The sequence below is a fragment of the Chanos chanos genome, chromosome 3, assembly GCF_902362185.1.
Source record: "Chanos chanos chromosome 3, fChaCha1.1, whole genome shotgun sequence".
NCBI classification, from domain to species: domain Eukaryota; kingdom Metazoa; phylum Chordata; class Actinopteri; order Gonorynchiformes; family Chanidae; genus Chanos; species Chanos chanos.
In genome coordinates this window covers 42396021-42406809 of record NC_044497.1, presented here as the reverse complement: position 1 = coordinate 42406809, position 10789 = coordinate 42396021, and positions in this window count along the sequence as shown.

The window sequence follows — 10789 nt, the reverse complement described above, 5'->3', positions numbered from 1 at the left end:
TACCGTGAAAGGCTTTGTCCGTATCGTGGCTAGACTGTTGGTATTACCCTCTATCAGACGGGGAAGAAATGAAACGCAGACAACAGAATTTCAGTCAGTGTCACTGGATAATATGCTGCTGTACATGAGTGATGCAACAGTGCCAATAATCATCAAAGACTTGCTGATGGCAAGATTACACTTGATGTTTTGCATGCTCCGAAACAGATGTTTATCTCCAGTGTTTCTCTGAGGAGAACAAAGCTTGTGTTTACTTGAGAGTGTGTGGGTAACAGTTGGAAGGGGATTTTTTTTTCTAAGTAATTGACTTCAGGGGGTATGGCTTGATTTTGTTTGGTTCACTTTCTCTCATTCTCTGATAAAGAGGTGCCAGCACTCTGGTCTTCTTCACTGACAAAAATGGACACGAAACAGAAACGCAGCTTTCACAGTTGCACTGTTCGGTTTTGTTACAAAACAACTATAGGGAACCAACAAAATAAGTCAAAACAACTGTATAAGATGCATTTTTCTTTAAGCGACTGTTTAAAAATTCAATTTCTTCACTTCATGAGGTCATAGATGAAGTCTTTTGACTAATCCATGTTGAGATCTGAAGCATATATAAAACACTATACTGCCAGAACACCCTGTGTATCATAAACAAACAATGAGTTGCTTTGTCTGCCCTTCTTTTTGTGCAGTGTTGCACCCAGTGTTCTTGGATAGAGCCCACGAGGATTGAAGATAGTATGCTTTCCAGGGACAGAGGATCCTAGAGAGGTGACAAGTCATTAACAGATTAGCAGTGGTTTTGATAAAAGGTAAGCAGGGGTTGGGAAGCAGAGTGCAGCTCACCATGAAAGATTTGCTACTTTAAATAGACAGGTGTCTACTTTAAATGGCAGATATATTTAGGGACTGATAAAGACCCTTTCTGAGACTATTCATCTGAGAGCTATTTTAGATTCAGTTTTAGTCTTAGTGCTTTGACTAATATGCATATTTTTTTCATTTAGTCATGTCATTATTGTTTATTTTTGTGTCTTTTTAGACAAGGGAAACAACTGTTAGGCACATTTAAAATAGTTTAACTCACAAGTTAAATGTTTGCTACCGCATTTCAACTAGCACAATGGTTAAGCTCAAAATTGTCATTCGTGTTTATTTCTGGGGAATCATACTTTTTCTAGTTTATTCCCACTGCACCTTGTTGGTTTCTTTTGAAATATGAATCGTTCTTAATAAGGTGACATTCATTCAAGCTCTCAGACAGAGGATTTCATGACAGTAATGTTAGCTTCAAAAACAGCACAGGCTGTGTGACCATTGGCAGCTGTTGAAGTTCTAAATTAATGTGATAGTCTGATTTGGTTCTAAATGTACCCATGTTTAAACATTGTACCATCGTAATCATATTTTAACCCAAACTTTGGCTTTAAAACTCATACATTGTAATGACCAAGAGTGGTAGAATTAGGTGAAACCAACCAAAAAGACAAAAACCAATATTTTGACATGTTAATAATTTAGCCTGTTTACGAGAGATGGTGACATCCGACTGATCAGGTAACATGTAACTGGGTTGAAAAAGATGGCTAATAGCCTAATGGAAAAATGCTGCTGTTAAATATGCCGAAGTGGTTATTTGTGGACTTCAACGTGTCGTATTCAAACGTTCTTACCATTTATACCTTTATGTCCAAGCCGGAAAACTTGATGTTGGTAAGGGTAAGTCACTTTTTGAGCTGTAATTTTGTTTATTTCGAACAGCATTCAAGTCCCGATTCCCAGATATAGGATACATCTTTTCACTTGACAATGCTTTTAATGAATGCTGCTGTTTTCTGCATGCAGAATGAACACTGGTTTGATCCGCACTTCTGAACAAACTTAAGCAGTTGTGTGTCTCCATGAGGAGGAACAGCGAAAGATATCAGGTAGAACATTCCAACAACCATGCTGCTGGGGTACAGACCTGTGCTCTGGGAGACTTCAGCCAATAACAAGCAAGGAGGAGAGGCTAGGACAGTGAACAGTCCCAGATGCAGATAGCTGCAGGTGTGAGGATTAACATCAATGACAAACATCTCTTCGCTAGGAGAGAAAACTGGCACCAAGGGTTTCCAGCCACAGTACTGTGATATTTCAGTGTCGTTGTCGAGTGTCTGAAGTGTTTTGCCAGGCTTTGGTTTGAACCAAACAAGTCACGGCCAACAGCTCAGATAGTGTTACTGGAGACAGTGCACCCACGTTGGCGCTATGACAGGGAGGAATGCTGGCCTGGAGTGGGAAGGTCATGCCATCACACCTGCTATCTGCTCAGCTCATTCAGGAGCTTGTCCCGGGTTAAGCTCTCAGCCTCTTTTCCCACAGCCGACTCCCATATTGTGCTGCTTTGGAGAAGATCAAAGCCAAATGGCTGCTGAGCCGGTGGGCTGGACAGCATCCGTCTTGCTTCACGTGAACAGTATGTGTTTTTACCATTCAAAGGAGTCTATAGGTTTTGCCAAACAAAGAGATTCTGTCTATGTCAGTCACTGATCACATGAGCTTGTTTAAAACAAGCAAAACATACTTACACAGCTAAAAATATCACTTTTCTCAATTTTTTCTTTTTTTTTTATCGGACATAAAGTGTGTTCAACAATTGCCATCCACTAGTCAATTACTGATTTAGAAAGATTCTTATTATCTAATCTAAAATAATCTACCCACCCGAGCATCATTCATATTTCTCAGTTTGTTTTTCTTTACTGGGGTGTCTAACATATATCTCCGTTTGAGAGATCTAGCAGCAAATTTCAAAAATCAAATACAAGCCCTTTCTGTGGAGGACTCTGGGAGTCTACAGATACAGTGCATGTAGGTCACCTTCAGGCCATTCTTTTCATGTCATATCCCCTGCTGTCTCACTGAAGACTCTCAGGTAAGTAGATTAAGTGTACGGCAAATCAATAGTCAATCACTTAGTCTGAGGGAGATGAGCCAACAGAAAATGGCAGAGTGTGGTGCAGTGGGAGGTGGGGGGCGGGGGGAGGTCAAAAGCCTTGTTAACTTCTCTGCAGAGCCCACAGCACAGGCAGGACAAGCAAGGACAGAGGGAAAGGAGATGATGTCTCCAGACCAGCACTCTATGATCTCCATCAAGAATTCATTATACAGTTCCATTTCTCCAAATCTCACTATGGAACAAGCACAGTACACAATACAAAGTAAAAGTGTTATAGTTGACCATATTGTACTAAGAGAAAAAAAAACAATATTTATTTCATCTTTGCTTAGCAGTTTATTGCCACTTAACACAGGTTAATCTGCTTGTTTGCTATGGTAGTACAACAAAACCCTGGTTTACTTACAGTAATACCACAGTGCAAGTCTTACTCTACACAGATCTCTGACCTCAAGTGTGAGCATCAAAGGCAATAGCTCTGTCCATCTGATTTTCCTCTGAAGTTGGCTAATATGTCTGTCTGCTAAGCTATTTCAGGGGTGGATGTCGGAATGAATGGGCTGCTGTGTGGGTGTAAATATGGAAATAAAATACACAGGAACTGAAACATGCTGGCAGGTATAAACTCTGACAAACTCATCAGATATTATCTCGTCTCCTGTAATCACTCATTCTTTGAAAGCTCACTCTGTCTGATGAGTATTTGTAAGACAAAAGAGCAGAATGTTGAAGAGTGAACTGAAATTGAATCAGTCCCTACAGTCGACAAAAACAGCATCCAAAAGACCAGAGAATGTCATTAAAACACCCTTTCAATTCAAAGCACTGCAGAAATGATTTTTGATAAAAAATCAGTATATCAGTATATTTAACAGTGTATTTGTCACTGAGAGTTTTCAGCAACAGTCAAAATAAAAGTGCGTTGCATTTGGTGGAAATTTCTGGGAAAAGAAGCCAGTGAGGATCCTAACATGTATAAGTAACCAAACTACTGTGCTGACAAACTTCCCCAGAGGAGACAATGAAACAGAGAAGTGCAGACAGGCAAGGAGAGCTGTGAGGTTTGACTTTGACATACCTGAGTGAACATGAACAAAAATGTGTGGAGAGGAGCTGATGGCATTCAAATTAAGGAGTGTTTCCTCAACAGCCAATAGCAGATTTGCAGCCACTTGCTTCCTGACCATCAATCTTTTTTATCCTTTGACCTGGGGCTTGGTCCACTGCTTTCAGGCCATGCAGGTTACATACCTGTGATGTTCATCTAGGTGACAACACTAAGAGCCCACCAGAGATACCAGGTCAGTCAGAGGTTCACGGTAGACCCCAGTCTACTGAATAACAAGACCATGCGAAAGTCTCAAAAATGAACTTTGGTGTTCTTTTCCAAAAAATAACCTAACTTTTTTTTTTTTTTTTAAGAAAAAAACTTTTTTAGAATTACACCATTGGCAAGCAGTTATCATAAAAGAAAATTGCTGCTGATTTACTTTTTTGAGTAATGTATTGTAGAGGCTATGATCGTTCCTCATTCAGCAGAAATGAGAACGATTACATAAGCATAACCAGCACCTCTTTGTCATAAATTTTAACAACACAAAAATGTTTAAACATGTCAAGTGTGTAAAAACGGTGACGATCAGTCATCTTATCACTCCGTCTGCAATGTCTTTATGGCCTGGACATAAATTACTCAGGACTAAGTGATGTGGTCTGGGGCAGCAAAGTGCTTTAAGACCCACATTTAAAATACAGCAGCTTCTTATGTGCTGACCTCATGAGGCCTTTGATGAGGTGAACAGGACTACAGTTTAAGACAACTCCTCACAGGAGGGGAAAGAATGACACCTGTAGATGAACCAAGCCCGGGGGAGGAGGTTTCTGCTCCTGAAAGCTGGTATCAGAAGCTGCAGGCAAGCCAAATAAGTGACTGAGTAAAGACCTCTATAGCTTTACTTTGAGAGACGTCACTGAGCATGTGTCAGGACCGTCATCAAGTACTCAAGTAGGTTGTCTCTAATGTTCAGCCAAAGGTGCAGATCTTTATTCTAAAAAAGGATCTATTTAAGGACACTACTATCTCATGCTACAATGTGATAACAGCCTATGTCTGTTTAACATCTGACTGCAAGAACAGACAACTGAACTTAAGAGTAAATGTGGTACCTTATCTGCAGTATTCTCCTTTTTCATATATTTTGCATCTTTATGTTACAAAATAGCAGTATGCATAGTATGTTTCTTCAAGTTGCAGATGTACAGTTTGTGGGGAGACAAATCTGTAGGTCCAGCCATTGACTCTTGTGGTACCTCGGGGTATTGTAAACTGTGAAAGCATCGATGAAATGCATAAAGCAAACAGATTTGAGGAATGGGCACGTGGGAGTAGCTCCTTAGATATTACTGTGAACAGTCATAAGAATTAAAGAGGTTTTCATAAGTGTCCTCAGTAAGAGCATAACATCTAATCCTTACCACCACCTACCCACTCTCTCTACAGTTTCAGTAGATTTAAGGATCTCTGTCTCTATGACTTCCTGAGCTCATTTGACAGCATGCCTCTGCTCAGGAGCTTGAATGTCTGCTTTACAGCATAACAAAAGAGTTTATTCAGTGGCCTGTTTTTGGGTGACGGCACAGAGTAGGGGTCCCCTTGATAACACCTCTGTACTCAAGCTGATAAAGTGAGCGACAATCACTTAAAAATGTGATAATTTATTTGAAACTTCGTCTTAGATTTTTCACACACAGAGGGCACAGGCATGTATTTTTCAGTGGGGAGAAAAATAAAAAGCAGACAGTCAGGACAGCTGTGTCTTGCACTGTCTCCATGTGTATGTGGCCCTATAAGATTTCTTTAAGACAAATACAGTCAGGGCACAATGGTAAATTTACACTATGGACCACTGCTAAGGTCACAAGTTCAAATCTCATTGGTTCCACCAGCCTGGTTTGGCACTGTACAATACACCAATGACTGCGTGAGGGACTGTCCCATATCATCATGCATCAGGGCCTGAATAGCTGTGTCCTGGTCTTCAGGCTCCCAGATTGATGCAGGGGTTGTGCCATGGTACTGTGGGCGTGATTCCAAATTGGGTAAAAAAAAGGGTAAAAAATCCTTTCAAATTGTGCAATAAAAAATAGCAGCATGCAAAAACAATACAACGATCACTGGTTCAACCCACATGTAAACATTTGATGGCCCGCTAGTAACTAAACTGATGTGTCTGAATGTTGCTGATCACTGGAAGCGCCAAGCTGAAGCTGAGGTTTTGTTTAAAGAGATTTTAGTAGCATTACACTTGTCAGCCTTCCTGGTCATGGTAAAACACCATTTCATTATTTTAGTCTATTAGGTAAAAATTCAGACAGCTCATACATGGACAGTTTATGACAGCTTCTAATTACCAGGCTTAGTAACAACTATGCATGATGCAATTTAACACAAAAGCTGAGGTAATGCAGGGTAAAATATTACAGATTTGGTCTTTTATGTTTAACCTTAAACTTACTAACAGACTTCAGCTTAAAAATTTGGGAATAGTCATCTAGGTCAGTCTCCTCAAATTCATCTGGTACCGAGCTTTTCATGTGTAGCTCAGCATAGATTCAAAGTCTAGTAGGGGCAAAAGAAATGAATATTTCTTTTTGTTAACGGCTCAACACCCCCATTTAAACCAGTATTAATATCTTGGTCCCATTTCCATTCTCTTCTTGTGTTGGCACCTCTTTGGCTTTTGACATACTTCTCCTGTGGCACATCCTAAATGAGGTGCCTACAGGATACATCTGGAGCACCAGTCTTTACTTTGGACAACAGGCACCAGAGTGATGGCCCTTGGGTTTCCAGGCCTTTAAAACACAATGCCAGGCCCACTGTTGCATTTCAGCAGTTATCTTCTACAGACATGTGGAGTATGGTAAAGTTACTCCAATGTAAAGCAAGAATCATATTAGGAAAAGAATGGTGAGGTAGGTGTGAAGAATTTTGGCCTCTGAAGAATACGTCTCATAAAATAAGAGTGAAATATGATGCATGACATGAGGACATTTATACAGGTTAACCCTACTAAACATTTCCAAACGGGCCCTCCATCCTTGTTTAAGAGTCACTGCTTTTGGGAATCTTGATTTCATATTGAGTCCATTTTTCATGCTTCTTGCATTAGGATACAAAGGTACAGACTGATAAGAAGAAAACTCTGCAGTGCAAAGCTAGAATGTATGAGCCATAACAATACAGGTCTGGGGGCACAGCAAGCCAGAGGTAATAAATAGGCTGGATTTAGTTGGCATAGACCAGAGCTAATTAAATTATGCCCTAATATAGAACATTGTCGGAGCAGACAAAGTCAGTTTGCCAAGGTCACGGTGTGTTGGAGCGTGCTGGAGTGCACTGCGCATTGAAGGCACGGTGTTTCCTTATGATTTCCTGTAAGGAAAAGACGAAGCATTCAAATTCAAATATGTCATCAAAATGCTTCAGAACTTGAATTCTTCACTCCGTGGGATGTCATGATTTTTAGATCTGGACTACAGATGGCTTTCTTTGTGGGACAGATAACTGTCAGCAACACATGACAAGCTATATTTTGTTCTTAGGAGGAAAATATCTGGCTGTTCTAGGTTTTAAGTCTGTGTTATAACCAGTTATCCCATCAGATCCAGCTGCATATTCTTCTATGCACACTCCCTTTGTTGTTTCTTTTTTCCAAACGAAGTCGGCGATAAAGTTCATCTGAACAGACACTGGGCTGAGGAGGACCCATGGCAACGCGCCTTTGCTAAGCATCACACGTGTAAGGAGCTGTCTGATGAGTGAGGCCTCACGGTGTGAGGTTGCAGGTCAGACACGTGCCTCAGTCAACATGTCCGCCAACAGCTGCCGTGGCCTCCACCACTCCCCTGCACGAGAGACTCCTCACAGCTCCAAAACCATGACAGCGCCAAGCGTCAGTGCTGCTGTGTGGGGGGAGTCCACTGAAAACATCTAATATGACTATCTTACAATAACCAAGTTTCCCTCCAGTTCAGCTGTTTATGTCTCAGTTCTAAAGACTCCACAGAACTTCAAGTGTATCCAAATGTGTGGTGGACCGTTGTTTATCATCCACTCAAAATCTACTACAAATCCATCTGCAAAAAAACATCTGTGACTCAATTTTTTTATGTTACGCAATGTAAGAAGATGAACTTCTGAGACAACAAGATCCATCTAATTTTTGGCTTCTGTTTTAAATTATGCAAAACTTATGCAGTGTGCCACTTTGGAAAGATCAGGAGCAATAGAACAACTGAGTCACAAATCCAGGATACATAATCAGGGTGAGACGATCATTGTGTGTATTAAGAGAATAACATTACTTCTATGGAAATGGCCATGGAAATTGAGGCAGAATGGTGTAATGTCTGTAGTGTCCTCTCCCACTAAGGAGAAGCCGAAGAATCAAAGGGGAGAAGAGGAGCTTGGCAAAGCCCAGAATCATGGAGGACTTACTTGTGTTTCACTGAGAGTGAAAAGGATTATCTGAACTATTTTTAGTGCTAATTCACAAGGGCAGAGGGAGATAGTGGTCAGAGGGTTAAGATAATGCCATTATTGGTCCATTTCATCTCTTGCACTCATGTGAGCAGCTGCAATGATGGGCATTTCCTGCCATGGCTGGACAGGAGTAAGAATGTTAAGTGTTACAAGGGTGTTGCTGAGCTGGAGTGACATTGTCTTGTCTACTCCCACCTCCAACTCGGCGTCTGTGCCAAGAATCGTGTTTCTTGCCAGAGAAAAATAGAAAGTCAAAAGGTAGTGTGTTTTCTGCTCTCAAAAAAATTATTTTGGGCATTTTCATTCTGCTTAAGCTGTTCCAGAAAATTTGAAAAAATAAAAAATAAAAAAATCAAAGGGGTGTAACAGACCATTCTTAAACGCAACATGTATTCTTTGAATTTTTAATTCTTTAGACATAGTCAAGATCACCTGCTTTTCATCAGTCTTAAGTATGATCCACTTAAAGTTCATAAGCATCTGACCTAGGCCATTTGGAGTTAGCAATCCTTTCTCAATATTCTTTTTTTTTTTTCTTTTTTGCTTTGTGCACAAAAAAACACTGTACATCTGCATTAGAAAAACAACTCCTAATTGTCTCCACGAAATGGGAAAAGAAATATAGAAGAATATGGGATATGAAGCAACTTTAGAAGCTCATTATGTCCTTAACCAGGACATCCCACTCCAGCTGAATCAGCAAGAGACGTTATGATGAGGAGTCATCTGAAATGAGAAGTCAGAAGAATCCCCCATACTTACCGCGCCATTAATCACCACACTCCTTACTCATATTCAACTTAGTATTACAACTGCACTTAAGCTGAGTATTCAAAAACCTTCAGCCATAACACGTTGAAAGCTGAGGACCCCCATGGTGTAAAATGACCCCCCTGGAGACAGCAGCTGAGTGGAGCAGGAGTGTTGTTAGCTAGACTGGCTTTTGGTGCATCTCACCTGGTTTGAATTTGCAGCAGCTTGGCTGCTCGGCACTCGTGGTGTAACATTAACTCTCCTTCCTGTTCCATATGAAAATTTAAGCGCCATCCCAGTGGAGCAGTAAAAGGCCGCATGCTGGCTAAACTGTGCTCCTGGTCACACATGCTCGTGGTAGATCATTTAGACTAAACCACAATCAGCCGCTATCACCAGGAGTCACACTAGACTGTGCTCTTTTGAACCAAAATTAGACGCTCATGAAAAGTGATAGGGCTTCATAATTACCTTGCCACCGTTCAGTGCAGATAGATGAATTTCTTTCGTTTGAATGACATACAAAGGTATGTGGCAACTGGAACGGCGCATACTTCAGACTGAAACTGTACATCCACCAAGTTCAGTTATATATCCACCAGAGAACTCAAAACAACCACTTCCATTCAGTCCAAAGTTACCATAAGACATGTGTGTCTTACATTATTCTGGTCATGGAATGGTGAGGTAAAGCTCTAAATTTATAATACTGACTGTTTCATTAGCCAGGTTTGAGGCAGATGTCAAAATCTACAGACCCAATATGACTGAGTCCTGCTTTAATAGCCATTTTCGCAGCTTCTGCAGAAGAGCTCTTTTTTTTATGATGGCAGTCATGTGCAGTGTGATGGAGAGGAGATATGCAGCTCTGTCGTTTTATCCGTCCCTGTGAAATCCACCCGCCTCTCTCTTCAGCCCTTCAGAACGGCCCATGGAATTCATGGGCTCACACTGCTGGAGGACCTCTGATGTGCGTCACAGTTTGCTAGTCCTCTCAGAGTTAACACACAGAGCAAACGCAAGACAAAAATCGCTTTTGGAAAAAAAAACAAACTGCACAAAAACGATTTCATGGATGTGGGTGGCTGGTCTTCATCAGATGATGATATCTCATTGTCAGCGTCTGATGAAGACTACAAAGAAATGTATTATTTTTCAATATGTGTGCAAGTGCTGGTTCTTTTATTCAGCACATTGATACCATTTTTATATTATGCAGAACCTCAACCCTGCTGCATGAGTATGAACCTTTTTTGGTAGATGAGACATTGCTTGATGACTTACAAAGTCATAGCTGAAGTTCATTAAACTGTATCCTTATTACTTACATAGTCACTATAATATGTATTAAAGAGACACCCCCCCCCTGAGAGCAGCCTGTCTGCTCTCTACATTCTTCCATTCATTGCGAAACACTTTCAACATCACTGCTTCCCTTGCAACAACAATGACTCATTCTGAGAGGACAGTCAGGAATATTTATTGTAAAGAGTTCATTTAGTAAAGAACAGCTATGTATCACACAGATGAATGAACAAAACATTTCAATAATCTTGCAC